At 37.6% G+C, this 22,376-nt stretch overlaps 1 protein-coding gene across 3 annotated transcripts in view; it reads right to left on the bottom strand.

Annotated features, from left to right (window-relative positions):
• Aff4 (ALF transcription elongation factor 4) overlaps nucleotides 1-22,126 on the bottom strand; it is an 82,505-nt gene extending 60,379 nt beyond the window's left edge. For all 3 annotated transcript variants that reach the window (XM_047555038.1, XM_047555037.1, XM_047555039.1), the window contains exon 1: nucleotides 21,781-22,126. The gene's annotated coding sequence lies outside the window, so the exon portion shown is untranslated. The remainder of the gene's footprint in view (nucleotides 1-21,780) is intronic.
• Between the last annotated feature and the right edge of the window lie 250 nt (nucleotides 22,127-22,376).

Below are 22,376 nucleotides of genomic sequence, written 5' to 3'. Positions count from 1 at the left end.
TAAAAATAAACAAAATCAAGGCATTCTGTCCATCTACAACTACAAAAAAACTTTTTAAAAATAAAATAATACATACATGTACACACACATATATATGAATATGTATGTATAGTATCTGGCTCTATCCATGTGTGTATATATATATATAAATACATACATATATATACACACACACCACATATATGTGTATATATATATATATATATACACTAGTGTGTGTGTTAGGTGTGTATCACACACACACACACACACACACACACACCTGTCTCACTGGCTCTGTCTGCTGAAAAAGTTGAGACACACAGTGATACCCAACAGAAAGGAGAAACTCCCACACCTGCATTTTGATTTCTAACATTATTCCCCACTAAAAAGAAAGAGGAATTCTTAGAGAAATAGCATATTCCAGGCTGCAGCAGGGAAGGTACAAAGTGAGACTAAAATGACTTGCAATAGTTTAAAACCTAATTTGAGGAACATTCTGTGAAAATAGTCTGGACTAGTATCATATTAAAAAAGAAGGGGGGGGGGGATGAGGATTATTTCTCCACTAAAGAGAATCAAAATCTACATGTAACATATGACCCTTCATTTCCCAAATTCTAGATTCTGAGTGGGGATGCTTCTCAAGGGCATTACTGGAAAACTTGGGGGAAATATGAATATAGACCACATTTCAGATATCTTGTCAATGTTTCTCAACTATGTTAATTAACTACATTTGGTTATGCAAGAGCTTGTCCTTGACTCTTAGCATATACATACTAAGTAAACAGGTGACATGTCATGTTTGCAACTCTCAAATGGTTCAGACTGTCCAAATATATATCTAGTATGTTTCAGAGTAGTGGCATGGGGTTGAAAGAGGACTAGGAGGAGCGGAGCTGCAACAATGACAGTAAAGTTATTAAAACTGTTCCACCTGGGTAAAGTGTAGATGGATAATCACTATACTTTCCTTGCCATGTTTGAAAGTTTTTGAAATAAAAGGTGGGGGCTGGGAATATAGCTCAGTTGGTAGAGTGCTTGCCTTGCAAGCACAAGGCCCTGGGTTCAAATTCTCAGCACCACAAAAAAAAAAGAAATAAAAGGTGGGAGGAAAAGGATGATAAAGTCTATGAAGTAGAGCACTAAGGGTCTTCACAGCATTTTTCATTTTTTGGGACTCACTGTCACACTATTCCTTCTCTAAAGCCTAAAGTATTCCTCTCATGCTTAAGCTGAACCACCCTCACCCTGCCCTTCCAAATTCACAATGATCATCCAATTTTCCCAACTCCTCCTCTGTATCATTATTTACAACACTTGAGGGAGTTACACTGCAGTACCATGCCTGGCTAGGAAGCAACACCATTAACAACATCAATTTCCCTGGGCTAAATGAGCAAACCTAATTTTTCTAAAGCAAGATTTAATATTTTTCACTTATTAACGTAATAAGCATGTAACAAGCATCTACTAAAATCCTGAAAGATCAGAAAACAGAAAGCACGGGGAGGAGAACCGGAACAAAAATACTTTGCCTCACTACACAGTAAATTTATTATAAAGTCATCTCTGTTATCAAAATAGCATGATAGTGTACAGAAATTAACAAACTGATCAGTAAAACAAAAGAGAGGGCAGAAATAAATTCAAAAGTACATGAAACCAAATGAATGGGAAAAGTGTTTCACTTAATAACAACAACAATTAGAGTTAAGCACTTTTTTTGATGTGCTGAAGATAACAAAATAATGAAGACAGATTTCAAATTCAACCAGAAAAAAACGGATGACTTCTTCAGTGGAGCAGCTTCACTTACTGACAGCTTATCTCACAGAACTAAAAGCACGGATTATTCACTACAGACTGGTTTTACTGGAAGAATAGCTGAAAGTAACTGAAAACCCAATCAAACAGGGAAGGAGTCAAATAAACAATGGTCCATCCATATGATAAACTATCAACTTTTAAAATAAATGAGGTTAATCTTTGCCAATTATCTTGGAGGAATTTCCACAATACTTTCATTTGAGAAAAACTAAATACAGCACAACATACATATTGTGAATGATCCATCTCTGAGGAAATAAGAGTCATTTTGCACGTGCACACACATTTCACATGCAGTTGTATATCTGATTCTAAAAGTGAGATAAAAGGAACAGAAGAACAATATTTATTCAACCTAATTTAACCAATCCCTTACTTTTGTTCCATGGTTTACTTTTTTTTAAATTTTGACCAGTGCTGGAATTAAAATTGTTCAAACCAGGCACGATGGGCACATGCCTGTAATTCCAGGTACTTAGGAGGCTGAGGTAGGAGGAAAACCAGTTACAGACCAGTCTCAGTAACTTAACAAGACCCTGTCTCCAAAACATAAAAAGCAAAATTAAAACTGTTCACTTTTCTTTTTTCTTGGCTAACACTAGAATTAGAACCACTACAAACAAACTTACATCAACACACATACACACATGGGCTTTAATGAAAGTACACAAACAGAAAAGCAACAAAGGACTGGGGTTGTGGCTCAGTGTGTGAGGCACTGGGTTCGAGTCTCAGCACCTCACATAAGTAAATGAATAAAATAAAGGTCCATCAACAACTAAAAAAACAAATATTTTTAAAAAAAGAAGAACAAGAGAAAAGCCCGTTATTTTTCAAAATACTACCAAAATTACAAATCACCCTAATTATTTCTTTGGAGTAAATATGTAAAATATGTTAGATATAGATAAGAATCAGATACACAAATAACTCAGAATTCTGAGGAGCTAACCTCAAGAAAATTGAAACCTGAATATCCAGTTTTTCTACACAGAATGTAGACTGTCTTCCTACATAGATAAATCTTTCTTGGTCCTCAGTAAATGTTTTGGCTGGTTTTATAAATGTAAATAAAGAGAGCTCTTTCCACAATATTTTTCAAAAGATGAAAAAAAACATATATATATATATATTCCCATTATACGAATTAATTTTTGCAATATGTTCAGAAACTAGTGTAGTGGTTTGTGGCAGTTTCAAGTCTCAGCTACCCGGGAGGTAGAGGCAAGCAGGATCACTTGAGCCCAGTGGTTTCAGGCCAACCTGGGCAACACAGCTAGATCCTATCTCAAAAAAACAAACAAACAAAAAACCTCTACTATGGTTAAATATAAAGCAGAAAAAAAAAAAAAATCAAAATTTTGCTCCCTCCAAATAAACTATGAATATTGTGAGGAGAAATATAATCACACACATGTATTTGTTTGTACAGTTTCTTTTTTCGTGTTTTGAGAAAGGGTCTCAATATATTGCCCAGGCTTACCCAGAATTCCTGAGCTCAAGTGGTCGTTCTGCCTTGGCCTCCTCAATACCTGGGATTACAGGTGTGCACAAGTGCATCTGACTCACATACGTTTTAAATGTTGTAGAAATTATTTTACATATTAAGTCTTACATAAATGTTTCCCTCATACTTTTAATGACTGTATAGTATTTCTTTAACCAGAAACCACCTCATAGATAATTGGGTTGTATCTAGAATCTAGTAATACAAACACAATAATGATCATGTGCACATAAGAGCACACTCTTATTTCACCATGGGATAAATTCCTAGATGTGGAATTGTTGAGTAAAGAGTATATGCTATACCATTTTATCACTGAACTGCTTTCTAAATAGATTTCATCAATTAACAGTTCCAGGGCTGGGGATATAGCTCAGTTGGTAGCGTGCTTGCCTTGCAAGCACAAGGCCCTGGGTTCAATCCCCAGCACTGCAAAAAAAAAAAAAAAAAAAAAACACAGTTCCACCAACAGAGTATGAAAGTGACCTTTAACCCTCCAAGAAAGCAAAAAAAAAAAAAAAAACTAGTGTCATTTGCTTATCTCATTTATGCGACAAATATATGAGCCTAACTAGAATTGCTGGGCACTTGCCAGGAGATAAGATAAAATGACAAACGACACAGATGTTTCTTGACCTTACAAGAGTAGACTGCATTCCACTGAATTTCTGATAAGTGGTTTGAGTGCATAGCCTTTTCATGTATTACTTAGCTGTTTGTATTTCTTCTTTTATGAACTGCTGATTCAAGTCTGCTGTCTATTTTTCTATTGAAGTGATAAATATGCTTTTCCAACTTGTCATCTATCTCAACTGAGAACTACAACAACACAAGATTAAGGCTGGGGATATAGCTCAGTTGGGAGAGTGCTTGCTTGCCTTGCATGCACAAGGCCTTGGGTTCAATCCCCAGCACCACAAAAAAAGAAAAAAAAATTAAAATTAAACACTATATTAGGGCTGGGGTTGTGGCTCAGTGACAGAGCACTTGCCTAGCATGTGTGAGGCGCTGGGTTCAATTCTCAGCACCACATAAAAATAAAGAAAATAGAGGTCCATCAACAACTAAAAAATATATTAAAAAAAAAACAAAAAACACTATATTAAACTGTGTATCCTAACTAGTGATTTTCAGGTAACCTGAAGGGGCCTCCTTCTCCTCCAGGCTTACTCCTGAATTCTAGCCTCAGGCCATTCCTAACCTCTCTTCAATCTCTGCATATTAAGATACAAACCTTACTGCAGTTGTCATAAAGTGTCAATACTTTCTCCAAGTCTCTTACTTGTTTCTGAATGTTTTCTTTCCTTTCACCTTGATTTATACCTGTTTAGTCCGGGAGTTTTCCATTTTTTTTTATTTCTGTGAAGTAAGTAAAATCTTAGTAAATAAATTTAAAGTTCTATACTACAAGACTCTGTTCTATCTATATCTTTATTTCTGTTATCGAGCCAGGTTGAGAACCCTTATCTGAAGTGTTTCAGATATTGGAGTTTTTCCACTTTTGGAATATTTACATAGACTTTGCCAATTGGACAGTCCTAATGTGAAAAACTAAAATGCTCCAAAATCCAAACACCATCCCACTCCATCTCAGATTTCAGATTAGAAATGCTTAACCTGTATCCAAAGAAACTCAAACTGAGTCTTACTATAGACAACATGGGATTTGGGTACTAAAGAAAAGGAAAGGGCTGGCTTTGGTAGGCAGCCTCCAATACCTAGTGCAGTTAGACTACCCTTAACAAGATCCCCAGTGGCTGCTTACAATCAGATAGTACTGAACCCTACAAACACCATTTTTCCTACAAATGCAAATCTATGATAAAATTTTAATTTATAAATTAGGTACAGGAAGACACTGACAATAGTAGCTAATAATAAAAGAGAATATCAAGGCAAGTCTGAGAACTTAGGAAGACTTATCTCAAAATTTAAAAAAAATTAAAAAGTCACATGGGTATGAAAAATAAATAAATAAGTACCAGGGATGTAGCTCAGTGGTGGAGTACCACTGCATTCAATTCCAGCTCAATGCTTTCTAGTACAACATGTTACAACAAATTTAGTGCCTTTTCCATCTTAACTACACCCCTTGACACACACTGACAGTAAGTTTGGCACTTTAAGATATAATAATAAAAGAAACAAATTTCTTTTTCCTTCTTCACAATTTCACAGGTTTGTTCTTACCATAGATCTTGAGAACTTTTCACCTTTTTACTTCAAGGAACCATCTCATGGCTTCTCTTTGGCATAGCAATGCTAGCAATTTGGAGTCATTAAGTAAAATAAGGGTTGCTTGAACACAAACACTGTGATACCACAACAGTTGATCTGATAAATAAGACAGATTCTAAGTGACAAAGAAGAGAGTAGTATATACAGAGTAGATATGCTGGACAAAGGGTTGATTCATGTCCCAGGTGAAATGGAGTAGGATGGTGTGAGAGTTCATAATGATACTAAGAATGTGCAATTTAAAATGTATGAATTATTTCCAGAATTGTATTTAATATTTTCAGAACCTAGTCAACCCCAGGTAACTGAAAGCATGGAAAGCAAAACCACAGGTAAGGGGAGACTACTGTATTATAAATCTCATCCATCTTCTACTACCTACTCCATCCTGGTCAGGAAGAGGCTATTTCTCAGTCATTTACATTTCTCAACATCTTTTACTTCTTGGTAAAAAGGAAGAAAATCAGAGAGGGTTAAGTATTAATCTCAGTCAGGTGTGGTGGTGCATGCCTGTAATCCTAATAACTTGGGAGGCTGAGGCAGGAGAGCAAGTTCAAAGCCAGACTCAGCAATTAAGCAAGGTCCTAAGTAACTTTGTGAGACCCTGGCTCAAAAAAAAAGATGAATGGTCTGGGGATGTTGTTTAGTAGTTAAGCACCCCTAGATTCAATCCCTGGTACCACACACACACACAAAAATTATATATATGTTAATCTCACACAACTGTAATCCCAGCTACTTGGGAGGTTAAGGTAGGAGGATAGCAAGTACGAGGCCAGTCTAAGAAACTTAGTGAGACCCTAAGCAACTTATGAGACCCTGTCTAAAAATAAAAAGTAAAAATAGGGGCTGGGGCTATAGCTCAGTGCTTGCCTCGCAAGCACAAGGCCCTGGGTTCAAATCCCCAGCACCACACACACAAAAAAAAAAAATAAGTAAAATAAAGGCCAGGAATGTAGCTCAGTGGGAAAGCACCCCTGGGTTCAATATTAATCTCAAAAGAACTTCGAGAAGAATTCATGTGCAATACCTATCTGTTGAATGAATATTTTAAAGAAAAGAGGTCCCCCTTTATTCTTACACAATCAAGATCAAAGAGGTCAAGGTACTAATTTTCAAGAAGACCCTTTAATTCCCAATGCACAATTCCTTAAACCACAGGTGATCTGGGTGGTTTAGTTATAAACAAGAACTATTTGTGGATATGGATTATTTAGAAATAGAGCAGTAGCTCTGCCTACAAAAATTATCAAACATAAACTGTTTAGTAACAAAATATTTTAAAAAATTAACACAGGCAATTAACTTTTAATTAACTTCTTAAATATCTTGAAGTATTGTAAGGTTCAAACTTCAATTGAACTATAAATAGTTGAGACACTGAAATTTGCTAGATGGGATAATTAAGCATACCTAATTTTTACTTCTGGTTATATAACATACTAGATACATGACTTAGGCAAGTAACTTCTAAACCTCAGTTTTATCTTCAATAAAAAGTAATCACAATGGAATTAAATTAGAAATCAAGAACAAAAGGAAAACTGAGAAATTCACATGTGGTAATTAATACATTACAAGAAAACTACAAATCAGAAAAATCTTATACATTCAAAAATCCTCATCAAAATACTAGCAAATTGAATTCAGCAATATATAAAAGTATTATTTATCATGACCACATGAGACTCATTCCTGCAAAACAGGTTGATTTAACATTCAAATATCAATTAATATACCACATTAATAGAAGACAGATATCACATGGTCATTTCAACAAAAGCAGGAAAACATCTGTCAAATTTTAAAGTTCTTTCAATCACTCAACAAACTTGGAATCAAACTTTCCCAATCTAATAAAGGGCATCTACAAAAAACACACAGCTCACATCACACTTTTTGGGGGGTGGGGGGGCAACAGCAGGGATTGAACTTAGGGTGACTTAACCTCTGAGTCACATCCCCAGTCCTTTTTTGTACTTTAGTTAGAGACAGGGTCTCACTGAGGCTGGCTTTGAACTCATGATCCTCCTGTCTCAGCCTCCCAAGCCACTGGGATTAAGGCATTCGACACCACACCTGGCCACATCACACTTAATGGAAAGAGTAAATCGTTTCCCTGAAGATAAAGATGTCTGCTTTTATTGAACACTGTACTGAAGGTTCCTGCCAGAGAAATAGGCAAGAAAAAGAAATTAAAAGGCATCAATACTGGAAAGGAAGAAGTAAAATAATGATCCTGTATGTTAAAAAAATCATTAAGAATCCAATAAAATCTATTAGCACTAATTATCAAGTTCAGCAGGTTGCAGGAAAGAGGGTCAACACACAAAGTCTTCTGCATTTTTATATAGCAGCAATAAACAAACCAAAAATGAAATTCCACTTACATGAAAAACAATTCCACTTGTAATATTATCAAGAGGAATAAAATACTTAGCAATAAATTGAACAAAAGAAGTGCAAACTATGAAACACTGTGAAAACTACAAAACATTATTGAAAGAAATTAAAGAAGAACTAAATAAAATGGAAAGTCAGTCTATGTTCGTGAACTGGAAGATTTAATGTTAAGATGGTAGTAACTCACCAAAGGGATCCAAAATGCAATCATAAGCCCTATCAAAATCCCAGCTAACTGTGTAGAAACTGATGAGCTGATTCTAAAATTCACAGATATTCTGGATCAAAAGACCCAGACTAGCCAAAATAATCTTGCTCAACAACAAAGTTGGAAAAGTGCACACTTCCCAATTTCAAAACATACCACAAACATATATGTCAATAAAATATTTCAGAAATATGACTAACATTCAGAATTGATTTTCCACAAGAGTGCTACAACACAATTTTTAAATGAGCAAAGAACTTGAATAAACATGTATTTTTTGCAGTGCTGGAGACAGAACTCAGGACCTAGCAAATATTAAGGCAAGTACTCTACCAGAGCTATATCTCCAGGCTGATGTGAACTAATATTTCTTCAAAGAAGATACATAAATAGCCAAAATAAACATATGGAGAGATGCTCAATTATCATTACTCACTAGGGAAATGCAAATCAAAATCATAGTGAGATACACCCATTAAGACGCTTATTAAAAAAAAAAAAAAAAATCCAGCCAGGCCTGTAATCCCAACGGGTCAGGAGTTTACAGCCAGCCTCAGTGAGACCCTGTCTCTAAATAAAATACAACACAGGGCTGGGGATGTGGTTCAGTAGTTGAATGCCTCCCCCCACCAACCCAGTTCAACCCCTGGAAACCCCCCCCCCCAAAAAAAAAAATTCCAGAAAATAACCAGTGTTGGCAAAAAAGTAGAGAAACTGGACACTTGTGCACTGCTGGTGGATACACAGAAAACAGTTTGGTGATTCCTTAAAAACTTTAACAGAATTACCATATGAAACAGCAATTTTACTCTCAGGCATATACCGCAAACAATCAAAAGTAAGGACTAGGATCCTGTACACCAATGTTCATAGTAACATTATTCACAATGCCAAAAGATGGGAAAAAACCCAGTGATCGCTAATAGATAAGTGGTTAAGAAAAATGTGGCATACACATATAATAGAGTACTACTGGGTCAAAAAAGGGAATGAAAAACTGATACACTCCACAATATGAACAAACCTGGAAAACACTAAGCTATGTGAAATAAACTACAGACGCTAAAAGACATATCGTATGATTCCACTTAATACAAACCTTGGAATGGGCAAATTCTTAGAAAGAACAGAGATGGGGGCAATGGGAAAATATTGTACACTATTTGTAAGAATTTGTTTCATATGATAAAGAACTAGAAATAGTGGTGACAATTACACAACACTGTGAATAAACTTAATACCACAAACTTGTAAAGTGACTAAAATGGAAGAATACAAGTAAAATGACAAATTTTATGCTATGTATATTTTACCATAATAAAAAAATCCGTGAGTACATAATAAAAATAAAAATTTAAATATCCAATCCCAATTAATCAGAAATTCATCTTCTATAATTTTTATACACTGGTATTAGTTTTAAAATTTTTTTAAACTTTAAGTTTTAAAAATGTTAAAAATAGATTAGAGTAAAATGTGTTACTTTAACCTGTCCCTTTCAGGTGGTGCACTGAATCTGTCACTATGTTTCTTTCTTTTTTTTCTTTTCAATTATTGTCTTCTAAATTATCCTACTGGAAAATGGGGCCATTCAACAAACACATTGAAAGATTTAAAACTTTAAAAGTCAAAATGAGACTTGAGCCAAGATTTCAATTATTTTTAAACTCAGTATATTACAACTGCTACTCAATTATAATTTTACCACAACACTGCATTAAAGCCTCATGAGTACAGGAATCCCTCTGTGCCTCGTTTGTCAGGAGTTTTCTACCCATGAGAGCCTGAAGAGATCACTTCCTACTAGGCAGGAAAAAAAAAAAGGTTGCACACCTAAAGATCAAATGCAAATCAACAAAACATCAAATTCCAAGATGATGTTTTATAGAGGGATTCTTGCCCCAAAGTTAGCTAAGATACATACATATACATCATGACATACATATACCATGACTATGATGTGATATATGTGATATGCATCTTATTTATATATTTACTTCCCACATCCCCAGAGCTGGAGGATCCAACCCAGCGCTGCACACATGCTAGGCAAGCACTCTCCCACCATACATTGCCAGCCCTTAGTATTCAGATTTAAAATAATGTAGTGCAAAATATGAAAGATAACAATTCCATACCATTTTTGCTTTCTTATCACTTTTTTTTTTTTGGTGGGGGGCTACCAGGGATTGAACTCAGGGGGCTCTTAACCACAGAGCCACATCCCCGCTCCTTTTTTATATTTTATTTAGAGACAGGATCTCCCTGAGTTGCTCAGGGCCTTGCTAAATTGCTGAGGCTGGCTTTGCACTTGCAATTCTCCTGCCTCAGCCTCCAGAGCCACTGGGATTACAGGAATGTGCTACTACACCCGGCTCTTAATCCATCTTTATGTATCATCTGAATTTCTCATCATCCTGTTTCATAATCACTCTCAGTTAGGTGCTCGAAGCTTCCCAGAAACTGTACAATCTTTCTTGGTAAATGTTCTTTCCTATTCTGCCAAAGTATTTCATGGAGTCTTATGACTTTCCCCAATCCTAAATTCCATTCCACAAATGATCTTATATTACTGGACAAAGATACAGAAAAGGAATATTAAAAATCAGACAGACACCTTCTTATAATCAACCATCAACTCTCAAACTATCAGCATTTATACCTATTCTTTCTTCCAGGTTACAAAAGAAAAAAATATTTCTTCCTATCAAAGATCACTGGGCAAAGTGGCATATGCCTGAAATTCCAGCGACATGGAAGAATGAAGCAGGGGGACTGCCAAATTTGGGGCCAGCCTCAGCAATTTAGCGAGACCTGTCTCAGAATAAAAAGGAGAAAAAAAGAAAAAAGAAAGAAAGGGGGGGTTCCCATGAAAACAGAAGAGAGATCAGTGGAGTAGAAGGGGACTGAGGGGTAGAAGAACGGTTTGGTAGAATGAATAAACTTTCCTATGTACATATGTGACTACACCACAGTGAATCTCACCCTTTATACATATGGACAAGGTATAATTTTTTTAAAAAAAAAAAAGCTACAAATAAATAGAAGATCAGTAAAGGAAAGGGAACCAAGGAAAAAGGGAGGAGGAACGGGAAAGGGGATGAAAAAACAAAATAAAATGAGCCAGAGATGTAGCCTAGTGGTAGAGTGCCCATACCCTAGTAACGCAAACAAAAACAACAACAGTAAACCAAAATTATCACTGTTCTGGATCTTTATCAATTACAGCCTTCTCTCTGACAAATTCAACTTGTCCCTCTCTCCAATTAACTCTTTGAATCCTTTCCACCAACATTCAAACATATTCTTGAAAGAAAGAGACAGGTTAGGAAGGAGGGGGGTGGGGGGGGTGGAGAGCAAGTACAAAACCCTGCATTCCACCCTCAGTGTCAAAAAAAAGCCTCACTGTTCCCGTATCTCTGCAGTTACTATCCTTTGTCCTCATTGTCCTTCATGGAGAAAGAGGATGGTTAAAAATCAAGCTTTCTTTTCTTTTATAAATAATAAAACAATCTTTTGACTCAGTTTCTTAAAATATACAAATATCCAATTTTCAAAAAGGTTATCTGGAATTTCTGTAATTACATATGAATAATTTCTTTTTTATCTTTATAATAAACAGATCTAATTAAGACATTCTTCTGCTTAAAAATCATTAATAAGCCAGTTGCAAACATGCATGCCTGTAATCCCACAGGCAAGAAAAACTAAGGCAGAAGATTACAAATCTGAGGCCAGTCTCTGGCAATTTAGAGAGATGATGTCTCAGAATTAAAAAAAGAAAGAAAGAGGAAGGAAGAAAGGAAGGAAAGAGAAAAGAAAAGAGAAAAAAGAAAAGAATAAAAGGATGGGGAATATAGCTTAGTGGAAGGGTGCCCCTGGGTTTAATCCCCCGTGTGGAAAATAAATAAGCAAGAAAGTATGGGTTTGATACCAGTACCACAAATAAACAGTAACTCCAAGTTCTGTACAAAATCTAACTCCAAAATTCTCATCCCAGGATTTAAAACTGTCCATAAATTTTTTTTTAATTGTAGATGGACACAAGACCTTTATTTTATTTATTTATTTATTTATTTATTTATTTATTTATTTATTAAATGGTGCTGAGGATCAAACGCACTGCTTCACATATGCTAGGCAAGCACTTTACCACTGAGCTGCAACTGCAGCCCCATACTTCCAGTTCTTACCACTTTTATAAAGTCTTCAGTCTTTATGAATCTGAAAATAGCCTACATACATTCAAATCCAAGACTTTAAATTCCTCTACCTAGAATGTCCTCCTTTTTCCCCCCTTCCAAATACATCCATTTCAAAGTTCACCACATACCCCATTTCCTTCAAGACACATTCCAAAATTTCTCTGCCATTAAAATCCCTCATTTCCCAAAGCATTTTTTTTGGTGGGGGGGATATCTCATTTGGCATTTAACACTTGCTCTACATTAGGGTTACTGTATTTACTGTTATTCTATCTCCATTCCCTACTCACTTCCACATTATAAGCTTTTTTTTTTTTTTTTTTTTTTTTTTCGGTGCTGGGGATTGAACCCAGAGCCTTATGCTTGTGAGGCAAGCACTCTACCAAATGAGTTATATCCTCAGTCCTATTATAAGCTTTTGAAGAGAAAGAAATAGTTGTCATTCAACTTGGCCTCTTGGCTTCCAGTACTTATCACAACTATTGACATATAACAAATACTCAAGTCTTTTCAAATTTTATCAAGGTCACAACTGTGGTGTTACTGTCCCAAGAGCCAAATCAAAATATCAAGTTGGCACAGTGAGTGGCACATGCCTATGCAATTCAGGAGGCTGAAATAGGAGGACACCAAATTCAAGATTAGCCTCAGCAACTTAATGAGTTCCTGTCTCAAAATAAAAAAATGAAAAGGGCCGGGGTCTTGGCTCAGTGGTTAAGCATCCTGGGTTCAATCCCCAAAACAACAATAACAACAACAAAAAAGAGTAGGCCTTCTTTTTTTCTGTATGTGACATGTTATTTAGTCAATCAAAATATTAATAATACTAACTGAATTATTGTTTTTGTTTTAGTACTGGGGATTTAACCCAGCGGTGCTTTATCACTGAGCTATATATCCCCAACCCTTTTTCTATCTTGAGACAAGGTCTTACTAAGTTGCTGAGACTGGCCTCAAACTTGCAATCTTCCTGTCTCAGCCTCTCAAGTAACCAGGATTGTGAATTGTTATTTTTAAAGTAAGTGTCTAAAAGAATGTGCCTAAAAGAAAAAACAACATATGTACAAAAAAACACTGTATAGAAAAGATCAATTTCTATTTCGACCTAAACCCTGTGCTCTCAAATATTCACCAAATGAGTAAAATCTGTCTTTTCAGATAAAATGGTTAAAATATAAGATAAAATGGTTAACACACCAACTACTAAGCTAGTATACATATTGAGCGAGACATTACTCTAGGGCTAAGGACATAAGAAATCAAAGTACCTTTCATCTCTAAGATTTGGTTGCAGTTAGCTTGACTACAGAAAGGTGACAAGAGGGAAGTGTTGTGTGTTCTAGACAGAGAAAACGTGCAACAAACCAGAAGAGGAGAGAGTTGGGCAAGGAGAGGAGGTGGATCAAGTGCAGTTGGAAAACAGGGTTGGCAGTGGGGTGCAAAATAAAGGATATGACTGGAGAGATACAAGGGACTGGACTAGACCCGAGAGTTTGTTTCTCCAATGCAAAAGATAAGGACACTATTTCAATGAAAATGAAATTTCCCAGAACCTGAGGGCTGACTTCAATTATTTTTACTATTATGTTAATAAAACAGTAGAAACAAAAAATTACGTACAAACTCATATTTGCAGCTGATAAAACTGTAAAACTAAAATAACTTTAAAAATCAAATGCAAAACAAAATTTTAAATAACATTAAAAATGACACCAAAAATAAAAAACAAAAAAGGCTGAGGATGTAGTTCAGTGGTAAAGCACCCTGGATTCAATCCCTAGAATCAAGGACAAACAAAGGAAAGAAGGACTATTTAAGGTTTCTGGAAAAAGTGATGATAGTGGTATAATTTCCCAGGGCAAAAAAAAAAAAAAAGAGCAGACTAGGGCAGAATATGGGGGTGAGGGGATTGAGAAGTAGAAGGTAGAAGAGCAGTTAATCTGTACATGCTGAACACTTATAGGGATTATGTGATCAGCTTCTAGCCTCATCTCATCCCGTTTTTTTGCTGCTCTTGTTTTTTGGAGGCATGGGGGCCAAACCCAGAGCCTTCTAAGTGCTAGACAGCACTCTACAACTTCGTTCTCCCCCATTCACATAGCTACAGTAAGAGCAGACATGTTACAATCTACTCTGCAGTATGACCCACCCTCAGGGTACAGTTGACAGGCCTCTGAATGCCCAATTCAAGCTAGGTCAGTGTGCCAAGATGCCACCTATTTATATACTATTTAAATAATAATAGTCTATTAAGTAGTATGTTATATATATACAGCACACTATATAGTATAGTATATTTAGCATTACATATTACATATGTTTTTTATGTAAGTATACATAATATGTTATACATACATCATGTATCTTTTTTTCATACTAGTGAACTACATCCCCAGCCCTTTTCATGATTATGAGACAAGGTTTCGAGTGCTTGCCTTGCAAGCACAAGGCCATGGGTTCAATCCCCAGCACCGCATTAAAAAAAAAAAAAAAAGAGACAAGGTTTCATTAAATTGCCCAGTCTGGCTTGAAACCAGTCTTCCTACCTCAGTTTACCAAGTAGCTGGGATTACAGGTGTGTGCCATTGCACTTAGCTGTCACCTAAATATTTTAGGACAGAACAGTAAATATTTTAGGCTTGGCAGGCCATATACTCATACTCAACACTGCCATTTAGCAGCAAAACAGTCACAGACAATACATAAAACAAATGGGAGTAGAGTGTCCCAATGGAACTTTACAGACACTAAAATTTGAGTTTCCTATACTATTCACCAGCCAAAAATATTCTTTTGATTTTTTTCCCCTAATTAAAAATATAAATCTTTATTAGCTCACAGGCCATACAAAAGAGGCTGTATTGAGTCTACTGACCACAGTTTGCTGACTCTTGTACAAAGTTAACATGGAATTGCCCTCCCCTAAAACTCCTTCCAAAATATTCTGTGTTAATCTTAGTGTCAGACAAAAGACAAGGGCCATCTCCCAGTGGACAGAGCTGAAAGCCTTCAATTGGCTTTCATTTGCAAAGAAGTGAGTTAACAAATGAATTTGCCAGTTCTATCACTCACCTTATGCCATGTTTGTCCACCAAAATATGGAATACATTTTAGGATACTAATATGTTCTTCTCCCCTATCCTCATAATTTACTTATCCCCCCCACCACCACTCTCAAAATCAGTTACTTTTAGAGATAATTACATTTAGTATTTAGTCCATAGTTTTTGAACTTGTGATTAATAGAGACCATCACTTTTAAAATCAGGATTTAGAGAAAAGTGACCTCTACATGTGGTCACTAGGTCTGAATTTGGGTTATCTCCCAAAAAAGGAGGTTGTCTGCTGATGCATAGCTAAGATTATGTTAAATAAAAATATTTAAAATATATATGGGAAAAAGTAGGACTACATATATATGTCAAATAGCCACAGGGTAAATGGTATATAACTGTTTTTCAGAATGTTCTTTACTCCATTTTTTCCTGTAATGTTTCCAATGTAGCCCCCTAACCAGAGATGATGGTCCATAGGTGAACATAAAATTTAACAATTTCTTTCCTAGGATTTGGGACTCTCTTTGACGGCAAAAGATAAAAAATTTTTTAACTCAGAAGATAATTAGCAAATGTTAAAGTTGGTCTGCGCAGCAAAAAGATGTGAATACTTTGTATCTTAGATGAGAGATAAAGAAATATTCCTGACCACTCAGGACATATCTGTTCCTGAGTTCTAGCTGGCCTGTCAGTTTTCTTATAATTCACGGGATACCCAGAATGTTCCCATTAGATTCCTCCTTTTGCTTTAGTTAGGGATGTGTCAATCTCCTAACTAAAACAAAAAGCCTACTAAGTCAGACGGAAGTTTTGGAGCTCACAAATTACTCAGAGACAGTAGCTGTTGCAGTATGGATCTGCGATGTCCCTCAAGAGTTATGTGCTAAAGAATTGGTCCCCACCATGTAGTGCTACTGGGAGGTAGCAGAATATTAGGTGGAGGGGAAGTTGGGTCACTGAGGGAACACCCTTGTAAGGGATATTGGGACTCTGGCCCCATCCTCGCTCGCTCTCTATGCTTCCTGGCCACCACAAGGTGGGCAAGTTTCCTCCATTACGACTTACCACCAACCCCAAAGCAACAGGGCCCAGGGCAGACAGACTGAAACCATAAGCCAAAATACATACTTCCTCCTTTTAAGTTGCTTATCTCAGGTATTTTTAATCACAGCAACAAAAAAGTGACACAGTATCTAAAGAAACAGAAATGGATGAAATCAATTCAGAAGAATAAAGAGAAAGCCAAGGCTAAAATCCTAAACAACCAATTTCAAGGGGTTATCAGAGAATTATGAGTCTGCAAAGGAACAACAGCCAGTAGAAACACAGGCAAGAAAGCAGCAGAATTATAAGCCAAGGATAAAACAGTATCAATGAGGTTAATAACATCAAGTATAGAAAGAAGTAAAGGACTAAGCAAAGACCACACAATTTCACAATATGGAAATTAGGGTGGCCTTGGCAAGAGCATTATCATTGGCAAGAAGAAATAAGAAGACAGGCTGAAGATTTAAGAATGAATAAGAAGTGCACAACATGAACAAATATTCTTGTCATTAAAAGAAAAATTCAAGGGCTGGGGAGATAGCTCAGCTGGTAGAGTGCTTGCCCCGCAAGCACAAGGCCCTGAGTTCGATCCCCAGTACCGCAAAAAAAAAAAAAGAAAAATTCAAGCCTTAATCAAATCAAGCTTCTACATATAACTACTTTTTTTTTTTTTTTTTTTTTTTGGGGTGCTGGGGATCAAACCCAGGGCCTTGTGCTTACAAGGCAAGCACTCTACCGACTGAGCTATCTACCCAGCCCCTACATGTAACTATTTATTTACAGGAAATAAAAAAGACAAAAGAACATATCACACAAAACCATAGGAAAGCAATCAGCACAATCTAGACTCAGAAATCTTACAGGGCAAAGATCATATTTCTTCAATAAACCAACTGTATGGGAACAACAGCAGTAAAAAAAAAAAAAAATGGGGGAGAACCTATAAGTTTAAAAGAAAAAAAAAAGGGGGTTGAGATGCACACTACCCCAATGTAATGTACATACCTTATTTTGAACTTTTTTCTTTGGTACTGGGGATTAAACCCAGGGGTGCTTAACCACTGGGCCACATCCCCAGCCCTATTTTGTATTTTATTTAGAGACAGGGTCTCAATGAGTTGCTTAGGGCCTCACTAAATTGCTAAGGCTGGCTCGCAATCCTCAATCCTCAAAGTCCTGAGCCTGAGCCACTGGGATTACAGACATGGGCCACCACATCCGGCTATTTGAATCTTTTTTAAACAAGCTAAAAACAAAACTACTATCAGGGAAATGTGAATAACTAGCTAGGATAATATTAAGAAACAAGTGTTAATTTTTTATTGTATAATATTATGATTATTATTTTAATCCCTACCTTTTAGAGATACACAATGAAATATAACACAAGCCTATCTTTTCTGACACATTGTGCTGTGTCACCTACCAAGCTATAATCCCATAGGAGCTGCATAACAAATAAGAGATTCAAACTAATACAGGGATTCAAAGCAAAAAGACCACAACTGGATGAGGATGAAGAATTAAGCAAACTTTAGGAAGGCAATTGTACTTGCATCAGGCCTTAAAAAATGATGAAACTGGGCTGGGGAGATAGCTCAGTTGGTAGAGTGCTTGCCTTGCAAGCACAAAGCCCTGGGTTCAATCCCCAGCACTGCAAAAAAAAAAAAAAAAAAAAAAAGATGAAATTTTAATAGGTAGAAAACAAGAAAGGAAAAATGATATTCCAATTGGAAGAAATCAAAGTAACTGCACAGAGATGAGAAGATCTGTCTATGCAGAGTATTGAACTATACTCACTTCTCCCCATAAAACTGTCCCTTCCCTAATGATGACATGAGAAGGAAAAGTCAAAGTGAAGTCATAACCCACTAGGCAACTCCAAACTGACAAAATGGTGGGAGAACCATTTAGGCCCAGAGCAGCCCCAGGACAGATCATTATAATCCCTGGGTAACCAAACCAGACTGGTTTTCCAGGGCAACCTATTCCTGTCAGTCCCTGATTTTTTTTCTCCCCATGGAAACTTGGGAGACGAATACATGAGGTTCTCCCACCTGTCCCAGGAAATGATTATCAAAATAATTAGCTTAAAATAGTACCCACTAATAAGGTGTATCTCCCTGCCTAAAGCCACTACTGTGGTTCATTAAGCACTCCAAAAAAAGTTACAAGGCCTACCCTTCAAACATTCTTTATGTTACAGATTTTTAAATAAAATACAGCTGATAAAGCAGGCAGATCTTAAATAAGATTTTTTTTCCCCTTCAAAGAGAATAAGTAATCTCAACATTAAAATGCTTTGAAATATTTTGGAACTAAATTTAGTGGCACTAATATTTTCTATGTGCAAATACTATTAAAATTCTCAGGATATGATGCCAGTGAAAATGAACATCAAGACAAAAAGGAATGCAGATGATCAGTCAAAAGTTAACAATTGGAATTTCTATCACTGCACTCTTCCATGTACTAGAACATTGCTTCAAATAACCAAGATGGACAAGTACAGAGTTGTTCTAACAAGTGGGGGTGCTTTTTTTTTTTTTTTTTTTTAACCCTAAAGGAAAAAGCAGCAAGGTAACAGGTCAGGTTAGCTTTAAAACAATCTTTAGTCACTAACTACACCTTATTTCATGATAACTGAGACTGGGATACACCCTCCCAGAAATCAAATATAATTGTTCCAACTTATCAAAGGAAATACAAAAAGGAGAATGAGTAAAATATATAATAAGAATTGGAAGAGAGCTGAGAAACCCTTACATTATATATGAAAGTTTTCATATGTGTTATCATAGAACAGAGCCAACACAAAAATAAAATCTAAGTCATCAATTTTTATGATACACACTGCACTTCTGGGTCACTGTTCAGGTGTGCTCTTCTACTTAAGAATACCTCTTTGAGTTGGGCAAGGTGGTGCATGCCTATAATCCCAGGGACTTGGGAGGCTGAGGCAGGAGAACTGCCAGTTCAAACCCAGCCTCAGCAACTCAGTGAGACCCTGTCTCTAATAAAATATACAAAAGGGCTGGGGATGTGGTTCAGTGGTTAAGTGCTCATGAGTTCAATCCCCGGGTAGGCTGGGGGGAGACACCTTTTTTATTTTAGGAAAAATACTACAAAGGGAAGGCCTCATACATTTCAGACTCCATTCTAAACCAGTAGATGGTCATAAAAGAAGAAATGCCTGCTTTCTTTGTTCCTCTCAAGTACACATAAAACCATGACATTTACCTTACCCCTTCAAAAAAAGGTAAGATATATAACTTTTAGGAGGTTTCATCATCTATCTCACCTTCTGAAGTTGGCATTCATTATTTTCCCCTTCATATACCAATCATTTGCTCACACAGCTATCTTTAAATTGCCTATTTTGTGAAATCTTAAATAGGATAAACTGATATAACAAAACATTATCACATTAAAACTCAATCTAGTAACTGCATAAAATATTGGGAACAATAAAGAGGAATAAGGTACTTGCTCTAAAAACACTATAACAAATCTGTAAGAAAACCACAATACAAGGTATAATAAATATATTAACGGTTACAAAAAGGGTAAGAACACAGAAAAGAGGATGTATGGAAATAAATGTGAGAAGCTGACAAGTAGAAAGTGAACCAGAATGAAAATATTCTGTCTTTAGGAATTCTTAATTACAAAGCTTCATCAAAGCACTGCTGGAGTCACCTTTATACCCCCCGGAACAGTAGACCACGTTCCAATTAACACAGCCTTTTTTTCCCCCAACTGAACGGTAAAGGCTTGGTCATTCACAGACACCATATGTCCTCCTTACTTGAACAAAATTTTGTCTAAAGTGAAATCTGCCTACTGTTCCTACAAAGCAAACAAAAATCAGCCTGCAAACCACCTCAAGCTGAATGAAATTATGGATATTAAAAACAAAACAAAAAATTTGCTTCCAGAGTTTTAGTAAGTTAACTCTGAAAGATAATTAAAAATAATTTCTTGAGACTTTTGTTATTTAGAGACTGAAAAATGCAGTGATGAATAAGGAAAAATAAACCTGAGAGACGTGAAGAAGCCAGCTTTGTTGAAAACCAAGTGGCCACTTGCCAACATTTCTTTATGTATGTATGACCAAAGATGATTCTAGGCACAAAAACACTTTATCAAATACCAAATTAAGAAAGTTCTTATTCCAATTTTGATTAAGTTAAAGGCAGTCAAAAAAAAAAAAAAAAAAAAGAGGAAGACTTCATAAAGCATTGCAGAATCAATATAGACACAAAGCATTAAGCTTTTCATATCTGAGTCTAAAAAAGACCACACATTTTAACTGTCACACGAACAGCATATTTACTGGCATCTATATCTTAGATTTCGTCAAGAAAAACACTGGTTACTGGAAAAGGGACTGGCCTTAGTTTAAAATCTCCGTGTGGCCAGCAGGGAAGAAATCGCACAATTCTGAAATGCAACTGATAAAACTACAAGAACCCTAAATCGAACTCTTCGTCTTAGTTTGAACTCCATACACAACGCATTTCAGATTTGTACTTTCAAGTCGCTATAAATGATGTCGTTTGTGAATGAAAAGGCAATAAGGATACTCCCCAAACTCCTATACCCCATGATCCATCCTCAAAGAGTGGAAGGAACAGCAAAGTGGAAGGAACAAAGCACTGACGTCAATTACGAGATTAACCCCGAGCACAGGCAGCAGGAGGAAAGGCCTAAACATCAATATCCAAATACAAGCTACCGGGATACCCAGGTAACAGGTCGGTTCAGAAGTTGGGGAGAGGGTATTCGAATCCTGAACCCCCTGCTCCCATTTTAAGTCAACCCCCTTCGCTGGTTGAAGGCGGAAATTTTTCTTTTTTTTTTTTTTTTTTTTTTTTTTTTTTGCAGAGGACCGGAGAGAGGGGGAGGTGCGCAGGATCGCGAGAAGGAAAGCGAGAACTAGTCGGGTGATGATAGCCAGAATCTGGGCCTATTTTCTCTTTAACCAGGAATAATTGGAAATAGAGAAGTATTCAAAAGGAACGATTCAGACGACGGGCTGTCCGAGGGAAAGAATGGATTAAGGAACGAAAGGAGAAACAGCGAAAAGATGGGCTTGTGGGAATATTTGCTGGGATTAAAGTTAGCCTTTTTAATTTTTTTATTTGATTTTTCCTGCGGGAGGGTGGGAAGTGAACGCGAAGACGAGGGGCGAAGCCGGATGGAGCAGCCCGCGCCCAGAGGGTCCCCCGAGCGCCCGGCGGACTTGGCCTCCCCTCCCCCACGGCCCGGTCTGTCAGTCCGTCAGTCGGCCCTCCTCACCTCCAGTCCCGGCTCCGCTAGGCCCGAACCATCTCCCGGCTGCGGCTGCGGCAGCGGCGACGCCGGGCCTGCACCTTCACCGGACGCGCATTCGGGCCCGCCCAGGGGGCGGCGACAGGCTGCCAAGGGCGAGGGGCTGCGGGCAGAGAAGGTTCCGGAGGCCTCGAAAAGCTAAGGCGGCGGCGCCGGCGGCGCACCTCACACGGTAGAGAGGGAGGTCCCGCCCCGCTCCATGACGGCGAGGCCCAGCCCGGGACGGCTGACTGAGGCGGCGGGGGCGGGCTGACGAAGACCTGGTACCAGGATCCCCGCCCCGTCCGCTGGCGGCGGCGGCGACGGCTCGACTCCCGCAGCCAGGACTGACTGACGCAGCGGTCGTGCGGCCCATGTGACTAGAGCCGTGTGGGTGCGGGGCGTCACGTGACGACGCCGCGCCCCTCCCGCCGAGAGTGGGGACTGCGGGCCTGTGGCGCCCGAGGCGACGCCCCCGGGTGCTGACGTGCGGTACTGTCTGGTCTGACCGCCGCGGGCTGGCGGAGAGCGGGCACAGGTGGTCTAGGCCGGGACCGCTGGGCACGGCCGCCGCGTCGGGCAGG

Source organism: Sciurus carolinensis, chromosome 6 (assembly GCF_902686445.1).
Source record: "Sciurus carolinensis chromosome 6, mSciCar1.2, whole genome shotgun sequence".
In the NCBI taxonomy this organism is placed as follows: Eukaryota; Metazoa; Chordata; class Mammalia; order Rodentia; family Sciuridae; genus Sciurus; species Sciurus carolinensis.
This window is presented reverse-complemented; position numbering and strand designations above follow the sequence as displayed.